Source organism: Nannospalax galili, unplaced genomic scaffold (genome assembly GCF_000622305.1).
Source record: "Nannospalax galili isolate Female #2095 unplaced genomic scaffold, S.galili_v1.0 scaffold2256, whole genome shotgun sequence".
Lineage (NCBI taxonomy): Eukaryota > Metazoa > Chordata > Mammalia > Rodentia > Spalacidae > Nannospalax > Nannospalax galili.
This window is the reverse complement of record NW_008337390.1, coordinates 165,653-174,929: the sequence shown is the minus strand read 5'-3', so window position 1 is coordinate 174,929 and position 9,277 is coordinate 165,653. Positions and strand designations below refer to the sequence as shown.

Here is a 9,277-nt window from a genome sequence, read left to right as displayed (position 1 = left end):
TGCCACTGTTCATAGTGGTCAGAGGACAGGTTTGTGGGGTTCTCTCCTTCCACTGTTATGTGGATTCCATGGATCGAATTCGGGTTGCCAGGATTGTGCAGCAAGTGTTTTACCCAGTGAGCCATCTTGCAGGCCCTATTTTTTTTTAAGAGTCTTGTGTAGCCCAGGCTAGCCTTAAGCTAGCCATATAGAGGATGACCCTTGAACTTCAGATCCCCCTTCCTTCTGTCTACCAAATTATAGGTATCCACCACCAAGACCAGCTAATTTTCATACTCTTTAAAATGGTATTTTTCATCTGCAAGAATATTTTCAAAGAACACATAAACATACTCAAAGATAATATTTATATTATCATGTTGCTTATAAGGAAGACTAGAAACACAATACCAAATAGAGAAATTATGCTGTAAAGTACTCAGAGCTTGGACTGTGGTGCTGGGTGGTAGAGAGCACCAGTGGAGCATGCTGTAGGCCCTAAGTGTGACCTCAACACCAAAACCAAAACAAACAAATGGAGTCACTGAAGGAGCGTTCATTGTCACTGATATGTGGATACAGTTTTTAAAGGCACATTCGATTAGCATATATGAAAATACAAAATTTGCATACTGAGATATACAAAAATATATAAAAAGATGTTCAAAAGAATAACAATAGAGTCAATGACACATGCAGCCTATGACTAGGCTACTGAGAAGGAACACAGCCCCTAACTGAAGGTATGAAATGACACCTACCCTTCACACTTAAATAAACTCAAAGTTGAGATATGTGGGAGGAGGGCTATCAGAATAACAGATGGGAGGAGTGTGACCATAACTTTTCTATAGAAGGTAATCTGTAATTATACTCTTTGATCTATCATTTCCATATCTAGGAATCAATCCTTCAAAAATAGCCCAGGAAATAGAACAAAACAAATGTCCATAAATAAGGGATTGACTAAATTTTGGTATATGTAGACATGAAAAAGAATGAGTTAAGGCAGTAAGTTCTGATGGGTAAGAAAATTCAAAATAAATGAAAACAAGGTACAAATGCATGTATGATGCTATTTTTTTTTATTTATTTTGGCTGGCCCGTAACTCATTATATAACCCAAGTTAACCTTGAACTCACAGCAATCCTCTGTTTAAGATTTCTGAGTGCTGGGATTACAGACATGAGTCACCATGCTTGGTTCCATTACCTATGACATATGACACTAGTACTTGAAACAAAAATACAAGAGGTCTCAAGTATTAAACATTTTTAAACATGCATTAAGCAGTATGTGTAAATATGCATAACTCACTAAAAGATATACACCAAATATGTTTCAGGAGGACAAGAGTTGGGGGGAAATGTATTTCACTACATTTAAAAGCTCCCCTCCCTCCTCCAAGCAAAACCAATCTGAACAGCATGGTGTGCATGAGCAGTTCCTATTCTGTCAGTGAAGAAGATCACTTGAGTCCAAAGAATTTGAAGCCTGGCTGGACAACATGGTTAAAGTTCTTCTTCACTGAATATACATTTTACATCTCTAATAATAAAAATTAAGCTAGGCATAGTGGCACACGCCTTTAATTCCAGCACTTGAGGCAGAGGCAAGGTGGATCTCTGTTGTGAGATCTACAAAGCAAGTTCCAGGCCAGCTGAGGCTACATGGAAACTCTGTCTCAAAAAAAAAAAAAAAAAAAGTAAAAAAAAAAAAAAAAAAAAGTTAAAAAAAAAAAAATCAAAAGCTGTGAGACCGGAGAGGGTGGAGCACTGGTAATACTGTTCATTACACAAAATTTGTCCCCTCACCTTCTGCAAGCTCTTCTGGGGAAGGGATGCTTGCTTTAAAAGCAAGGGAGTCTATTTATGGAGTGAATACATGTCTGGCCAGGAATAGTAAATTTATTTGGATGGGGCTATTAGACAAAGGGATCCTTCTCAACAACCCCCAAGGTCATCAGAGACTCAGAATGTCAAAGTAAGCAAGTTATATTAGCCTATGCCCCCAAATTTACACAGAGATGGCCCAGAGGTGATCTTCTAGTCTTTACTAGATCTACGCAGGTAGATCAAGAGCTGCTGCAAGAAGCAAGTATAAAGTATTTAAAAGTGCTAGCAATGAGGAATGTGCAGGCTTGGCCTATGTCCAGGCCCACAGGAGCTTCCTGAGGACTGGTTATAGCCTACATTCCAAGGGAACCTAGGCCCGAGGCACCTGCATAGGACCTTTGACTAGGGATGGAAGTGCCTTTAATGGGGCCCAACCTTGGGCCTTGAAGTAGGAGACTAGCCGAGTGGGCACTTCTGCAAGCACAGTCTGTGCCGATGCCTCCCGTGGGGCCTGCCAGGAGAAGAAAGGCAAGGTCAGTGGGTTAGTTCCCCAAGGTCTGCATCTCACCCCAGACCCAATCCTGCCCAGATGCAGATGAAAGGCCTACTAGGCCTCAACCCCACTCCCATCACGGTAAATGCTCAGATCTGATTTCCCAGCAACCTTCCCCCACTCACATTCTGAAATCGGTGGTAAGGCACAAACTACTATGTCCAGGGCAGCTGCCTCTCCATGGCAAGAAGAGGGCCATCATCAGCATCCAGCTGTTCCATGGCTTCAAAGTCAGCACTCCCCACACCCACAATGGTCATGGACATGGGCAGCTTTGAGGCTTGCACCCCAGCCCTCATGTGTGGCCTCCGCATCTGTTACAGCTCCATCAGTCAAGAGCAACAGCACAAAGTATTGCTGGAGTCAAGTTCATTCATACGCTAAGGCAGATCGTCTTTCCCAGAGCCCTCTAAACAGCCCAGGTGCACATTCTCACATTGATGAGAAGCCCTCATTACATAGCCCTCATCACCCACTGCCAGTGCTACCCACAGCTCTCACTGAAGCAGTCCTCTGCTGTGCAGCCTGGGCTGCAAAGCTGGTCACGTGGTTGATGATTGGTGCAAAGTTGGTGGGTCCATAGAGGCGAACTTGGGGCAAGGTTTGTCGGTAGGCAGCCACAATGCCCTGGATGCCTGCAAAGAAAAGCAAAAACCATGTTAAAGTTGTGTACCCCTCAGGATTAAGCTAGACCTGAAATCTGCACATCTTGGCCTGTAATTTGAGTACTTGAGAAGCTGAGGCAAGAGGATTGCTGCGTGAAGCCAGCCTTGAGATACACAGTAAGACTCTATATTAAAAATAAACAGGGCTAGCAAGATGGCTGAGTGGAGGTAAAGGTGCTTGCTGTACAATCTTGGCAAACTGAGGAATACCCCAAACCCACATGGCTGCCATGGCATGTACATTCACACACACAGAAAATTGAGACCAGCCTGGGCTTCATGAGTCCCTGTCTCAAACCCAAAATAAAACCATGGCTATTACTGAAAACCCTAACTTAGCTAAGAAAATCAATATGAAGGTCATTTGTGATACCATACTACACAGCACCTCTGTGATATTGAGGCCAGCCTGGTCTACATAGCAAGTTCCAAGCCAGCCAGGGCCTATGTAGTAAGACCCTGTCTCAAAAAGCCAAATTAAAAAAAAGTTACATGACAGGTAAGAGGACAGCTAACACGCTGAGAACATGGTATCACTTCAGGGTAGTCCTGCCAAAAATGTATAGACTAAGTCAAATTATGTTGGATGATAAGCCCAAACTAAGAGGCATTCTAGAAATTAGCTGCCTGTACTTTTCAAACATGTTAATGGCATGGAAGGCATGAATTCTCACAGCTAAAAAGATGCAATTGATCATGCTTGATGATGTCTCTGATCAGGCAGGCAGCACAAAAAAAAAAAAAAAAAAAAAAAAAAAAAAAAAGATGCAATTGAGGGCTGGGCATGGTGGCGCACACCTTTAATCCCAGCATTTTTGAGACAGGGTCTCCCTGTAGTTCCAGCTGACCTGAACTCACTATGTAGACCAGGCTGGCCTTGAACTCACAGAGATCCGTCCGCTTCTGCCTCCTGAGTGCTGGGACTAAAGGCCTGCACCACCAAACTCGGCCAGCCTCAATTTTTTAACAACAACAAACAAAAGAAATAACCTTGACTTTAGTAAACACACTTATAGTCTTTAGGGTAAAGGGCTGTGGATGACAGTGGGTACAGTTGATGGGGATGTCCAGCTAGTCTCTGTGACATTATCAAATACTTCCAGAAAAAGAATTGAAAAAAGAAAAATCGGGGCTGGCAAGATGGTGCAGCAGGTAAAGGAAGTTGCTGCCAGGCTTGACAACCTCAGTTCAATCCCCAGGACCCACATGGTGAAAGAAAATAACTGACTCCTGAAAGTTGTCCTCTGACCTCTACATATGCCCTATGGTCAAGAAGGCACACATATACAATATACAAATGTAATTAAAAAAAATTTTTAAAGAGGCTGGGCACAGTGACTCATGCCTTTAATCCCAGCACTTGGAAGGCAGAAGCAGGCAAATCTCTCTGATTTCAAGGCCAACCTGGTCTACATAGTGAGTTCCAGGCCAGCTGTGGCTACAGGGAGACCCTGTTTCAAAAAGAAAAATAAGAGCCAGGCATGGTGGCACACACCTTTAATCCCAGCACTCGGGAGGCAGAGGCAGGGGGATCTCTGTGAGTTCAAGGCCAGCCTGGTCTACATAGTGAGTTCCAGGACAGCTGGGGCTACAGGGAGACCCTGTCTCAAATAGACCAAAAAAAAAAAAAAAAGAGATGATAAAAAAATTAAATGACATACACATACCCTGACCCTGTAGCGCCAATAATCCTAGAATTACTACAACTAGTGCAACTTTTCTGTAAGTCTGATGTTTTTGGTTTTTGAGACATGCTTAGGCTATGAAGCTTGGACTAGCCTTGAGCTCCAAATTCTCCTGCCTCAGTCTCTTATGTGCAGGGATTACAGCCATGTGTTACCATGCCTGCCTTCTAGGTATGATCTCATGTCAAATTACAAAGTGAAAAAAACCTTTTTTAAAGTTCAAGTCCTGGTCACAGGTGGTGGCACCTATAATCCAACCACTTTTGTTGCTGAGGCAGGAAGAATGACTATGACTTCAGGCCAACTTGTGTTAAACAGTGAGTTGAAGGACAGCCTGGGCTAGAATGAGACCTGTCTAAAAAGAAAAAAATTTAAATGGTCAGGTGAAATTGGGCCACATTTTCTCTTCAGCTTGGTGCCCACCTGGAGGAACTAGGAAGCTACTTGCAGAGGCAGAGGCAGAATGCACACTTAGCACATGTAAGGCCCTGGGTTCAATCCCCAGGGGATCCCGCTTAGACCTTGACATAAAAGCCTGCACACTTAGCACATGTAAGGCCCTGGGTTCAATCCCCAGGGGATCCCGCTTAGACCTTGACATAAAAGCCTGCACACTTAGCACATGTAAGGCCCTGGGTTCAATCCCCAGGGGATCCCGCTTAGACCTTGACATAAAAGCCGACCTTGACATAAAAGCCGGGAATTTTTTTTTTTTTTTTTTTTTGGTCTTTCTTGAGACAGGGTTCTGTAGCCCCAGCTGGCCTGGAACTCACTATGTCGATGAGGTTGGCCTGGATCTCACAGCGATTCGCCTGCCTCTGCCTCATGAGTGCTGGGATCAATGGCGTGTGCCACCATGCCAAGCTAGGATTTGAACTTTTGATCCTCCTGTCTCAGCCTCTGGAGTAGTTGGGAATATAGGGCTCTGCCACTAGGCCCAGGTGATTTTTTATTTATTTCTAAGCCAAAGTACACAGAGTTAAACAACCTGTCTCAAGTCATTTCAGTAACAAGTAAAAGATTGAAGACTTGACTCTAGTGGGGTAGCTCTAATTTCCATTCTTCTCTACAGGCAGGAGGCAGGTATCCTCCTCCTCAGTCTTTATCAATACAAGCTCACACCTCAGGTATGAACTTGCTTCACAATGGAAGATGGGGAATTTACTTGCACAATAGGGATTATTGGGATTGGAGTTCAAGGCAAATTCATGTGAGACCTGAGGGTAAAAATGAAAATTAGTGAGCCAGAGGTAGACTACAAACCTGTAATATCAGCTCAGGAAGTTAAACCTGTTGAGATCCATGTCAAAAAGTCATTCCCACCCTCCCTAAAAAAGAATTTCTTCCCTTCAACTCTGTTTTGGGATTTATTGGTTGGCGTTTTTCTTCTTTTTATCTTCTTAACATTTTGTGCTAAGAAAAAGGATACTCTAGGGGCTGGTGTGCAGCTCAGTGATAAGTACATGCCTAGCATCTGTAGGTCCTAGGTTCGATTCCCAGAACAGGGCTGGGAATAGTAGCACACACTTTAATTCCAGCAGTCAGGAAGCCAAGGCAAGGCAGATCTCTTCGAGATGAGGCCAGCCTGGTTTACCTAGTGAGTCCCAGGCTAGCTGGGGCTAAGGGAGACCTTTTCTCAAAAACAACAAAAAACAATCCCTGGGACAAAAACAAAACAAAAACCACAAAGGCCTTACGATGTATTTAGTCTTGCAGTTGCTATGTATACATTCAAGGATAGATCCTCCATAGCTGTCCTTGAAGCTGGGTGCCAAGCAGCAAATAAATTCACCACAGACCTCAGAATTAGAATCCTGAAACTGAAATAAGAAAGGGAAGAAGTGAGAGCTTACCTGCCAGTCTGGGGGCACCTGGGCTCCAAACCCAAATGCTGGAAACAGCTTGTCCCTGTAGAGGCCAGAGCATTGGAAAAGATGCTCAGTAAGGGGACTGTGAGTCCCAAGGCTGAAGCGTCTGTGTAAGGAATGGGGAAGGCCACAAGAGCCTGGGACTCATGAGTCATAGTCCCAAACCATGCTGCCCACACTCCACAGTGCTCTCAGATACTCGTTGACTCCCACAGAACTCAGGTATTACAGGGAGTCAGGTGAAGATGGGTCTCCATTGGAGCCAGTGAAGTCCATACCCACCTGGAAAGAGGCCAAGAAGAGAGCTGGAGGACACTCGAGCTCAAGGCCTGCTCACTTGCTGCTGGGAAGGCCACTTACAGTGAAGATGATTTGGCAGCCTCCCATCGCATAGTCCAGGAAGGAATACTCTGTTTCTACCTGCAGAGAAAAGATGAAACCAGAGTCAGGCCTGGTGTTAACAAGGGGTTGGAGTCATGGAGCCTAGGTCACATGGGCTATGATCTTACCCTACAAGTCTTGACACAGATAATTCCAGAGTTCTTGTAGCTTTTCTTTTTCTGCTGCTTCTCAGGGTGGATACATTCAAACTCAGCCCAGTGAGATGAGAAAAATTACAGTAGAAAACCACCACAGCCAGCGTCAGCCAGGGTCCTAAGCTGCCCTCTCCTGGCTGTGCACTGGGTAGCAGTCTGCCAGTCCAAAGACTCACCGGGACTGCTTGCATTTGGGCCAAGGTGGTATGGAAGGTACCAATGAGATCATGTGACCCGTCGCTGTCATAGCCTGAGCAGCATACCTGAAGGAAAGGGGGATATGTGTGTATAAAGGAGACACATGGCAGGTGTGTCTGGAAGTGCCTTCCCAGGATCCCTTTCCTCTCAGGCTACTCAGGCGGTAAACACCTCACCTGGATGGGTATGCTGGGGTCACCGGCACAGAACTGCTGGAGAGGAACTGAGAAGCGCTTCCATGTAGGGTTCAGGTTGTTCTTGATCACCTGGAGATGGAGGGCAGTGAGCTCTGGCCTGCCCATCAGCAGCTTCCATCCTTTGTCATCCACCAACAGTCTTTTTCCTTCTGTTTCCAAAGTTTACTAGTCACAAACCCTGCCGTCTCTCCCAACCCAACCAATCCTAGGGGCCTCGCACTTCAGACCTGTATGTCAACTGCCACTTCCATCACCTTGGCAGAAAAACTCCAGGAATGGATCTGATTTTCCAAGGAAGTCCTGCCAATACCTCAGAGACCCCAGTTACAAAACACAGGAAGAGGAAGCCAGTGTTACCCCTACACGCCATCCCCAGAGACTCCATCCAGACACACCTTCTTATCTAGGTTCCTAGTTTCCACCTCCATGGTTACTGTACGACTGTCCTTCAGCTCCTGAGCTGAGACCTCGGCAGGGAAAACTGTATCATTTCATGGATTCTTCATTGACTTAAGCTGCTTTCTCAGCTGTATGGGTTTGTTCCTTACCGTGATAGTTCCCTGCCCAGCAGGTTTTCCAGGCTTCAACATCAAGGGGAGAGCGAGTGTTTGGCTGGACACAATCGGAGGAGAGTGAGGTAGAAGAGGCTTCAGTATCTCAGGCAGGGTTAGGTCTTACTTGACCCCCACATCCAAGCTCTAGGGAGGTGATCTGGACGGCCCTTCCTAATCTCTGACCCTACATACCTGACCCAGGGAACATTCAGCTCCCCCTAGGAAGTCATCATCCCCCAGCTCTGGTGTCGTATTGTCTGTGTCATAGATTCCAAAACATAGCTTCTGGACTGTCTCGAAATGGTACTCAATCTGCAGAGTCCTGGAGAACCCAGGGCTTGAACAGTTCTGAACACGCTCAGTCCATCAAAGCTGTGAGCAGAGGCCACCAAGCATCAGTTACCTACCCTCCACCCCCAAACATAATCCTACCCTCCTTCCACAACCTTAACCTCCAAAGGGTCCACCTCACCTCAGCCCAGGTGCCCCCTCCCATATCCTGCAAAAGGATGCAGAGTGGATCAGATTTGGAGCCGATGTCCTTGTCAATGAGATGTTCACAGGAAATGGACAGCTGAACCAAGGTCACACAGCGGGCCATTTGGGGGAAAAGAACTGAATCGAGCATCAGGGCCCCTTCGCCTCTCATGGACTGTAGAAGGCCAGTTTGCAAAAGCCAGCAGGCTTCACACAAGGTAGCCTCATATCCCTGAACCCTGAGTGGGTTCAACAGTGCAGGAGATGGTGCCTGTAACCAGCTCTCAACCCCAATGGTATCAAAGGAAGACGCTAAAAAGGGTACTGGCCTCCATCTACAACTCTGGCTCCAAATCAATCCTCACTATAAAGGTGGCCTTAATCCTAACAGTGCTGGACAGACTTGAGACTCTAGCTTTGATCTTTTCAGTGACTACACTATAATCAGTCTCACTTGGATTCCTTACTGGCCCAAAGTCAAACACTAAGGCATATTTCAATCCCACCATTGTCTCCAGTGCAGCCATGATTCAGATAACTGCTCCCCAAAGCTGCTTCTGACAACAAGCCCCTCAAACTCTGAGGCCCTGTATCCTGGAAGCTGAGAGTCTCTTCAATTAGTCTCCCTTATCCTGTGCCCTCACCCCTTCCCATCTCCATCAAACAGGTGATGAATACGGTGACCAAACTGCTCCTGTTCAAGCAGTCATGGCAGCTGTGTTTGCACAG

General features: G+C 45.7%; 1 pseudogene; it reads right to left on the bottom strand.

Moving 5' to 3' along the window:
* Positions 1 to 2,185: 2,185 nt before the first annotated feature.
* On the bottom strand, positions 2,186 to 8,672 carry LOC103733641 (annotated as a pseudogene).
* Between the last annotated feature and the right edge of the window lie 605 nt (positions 8,673 to 9,277).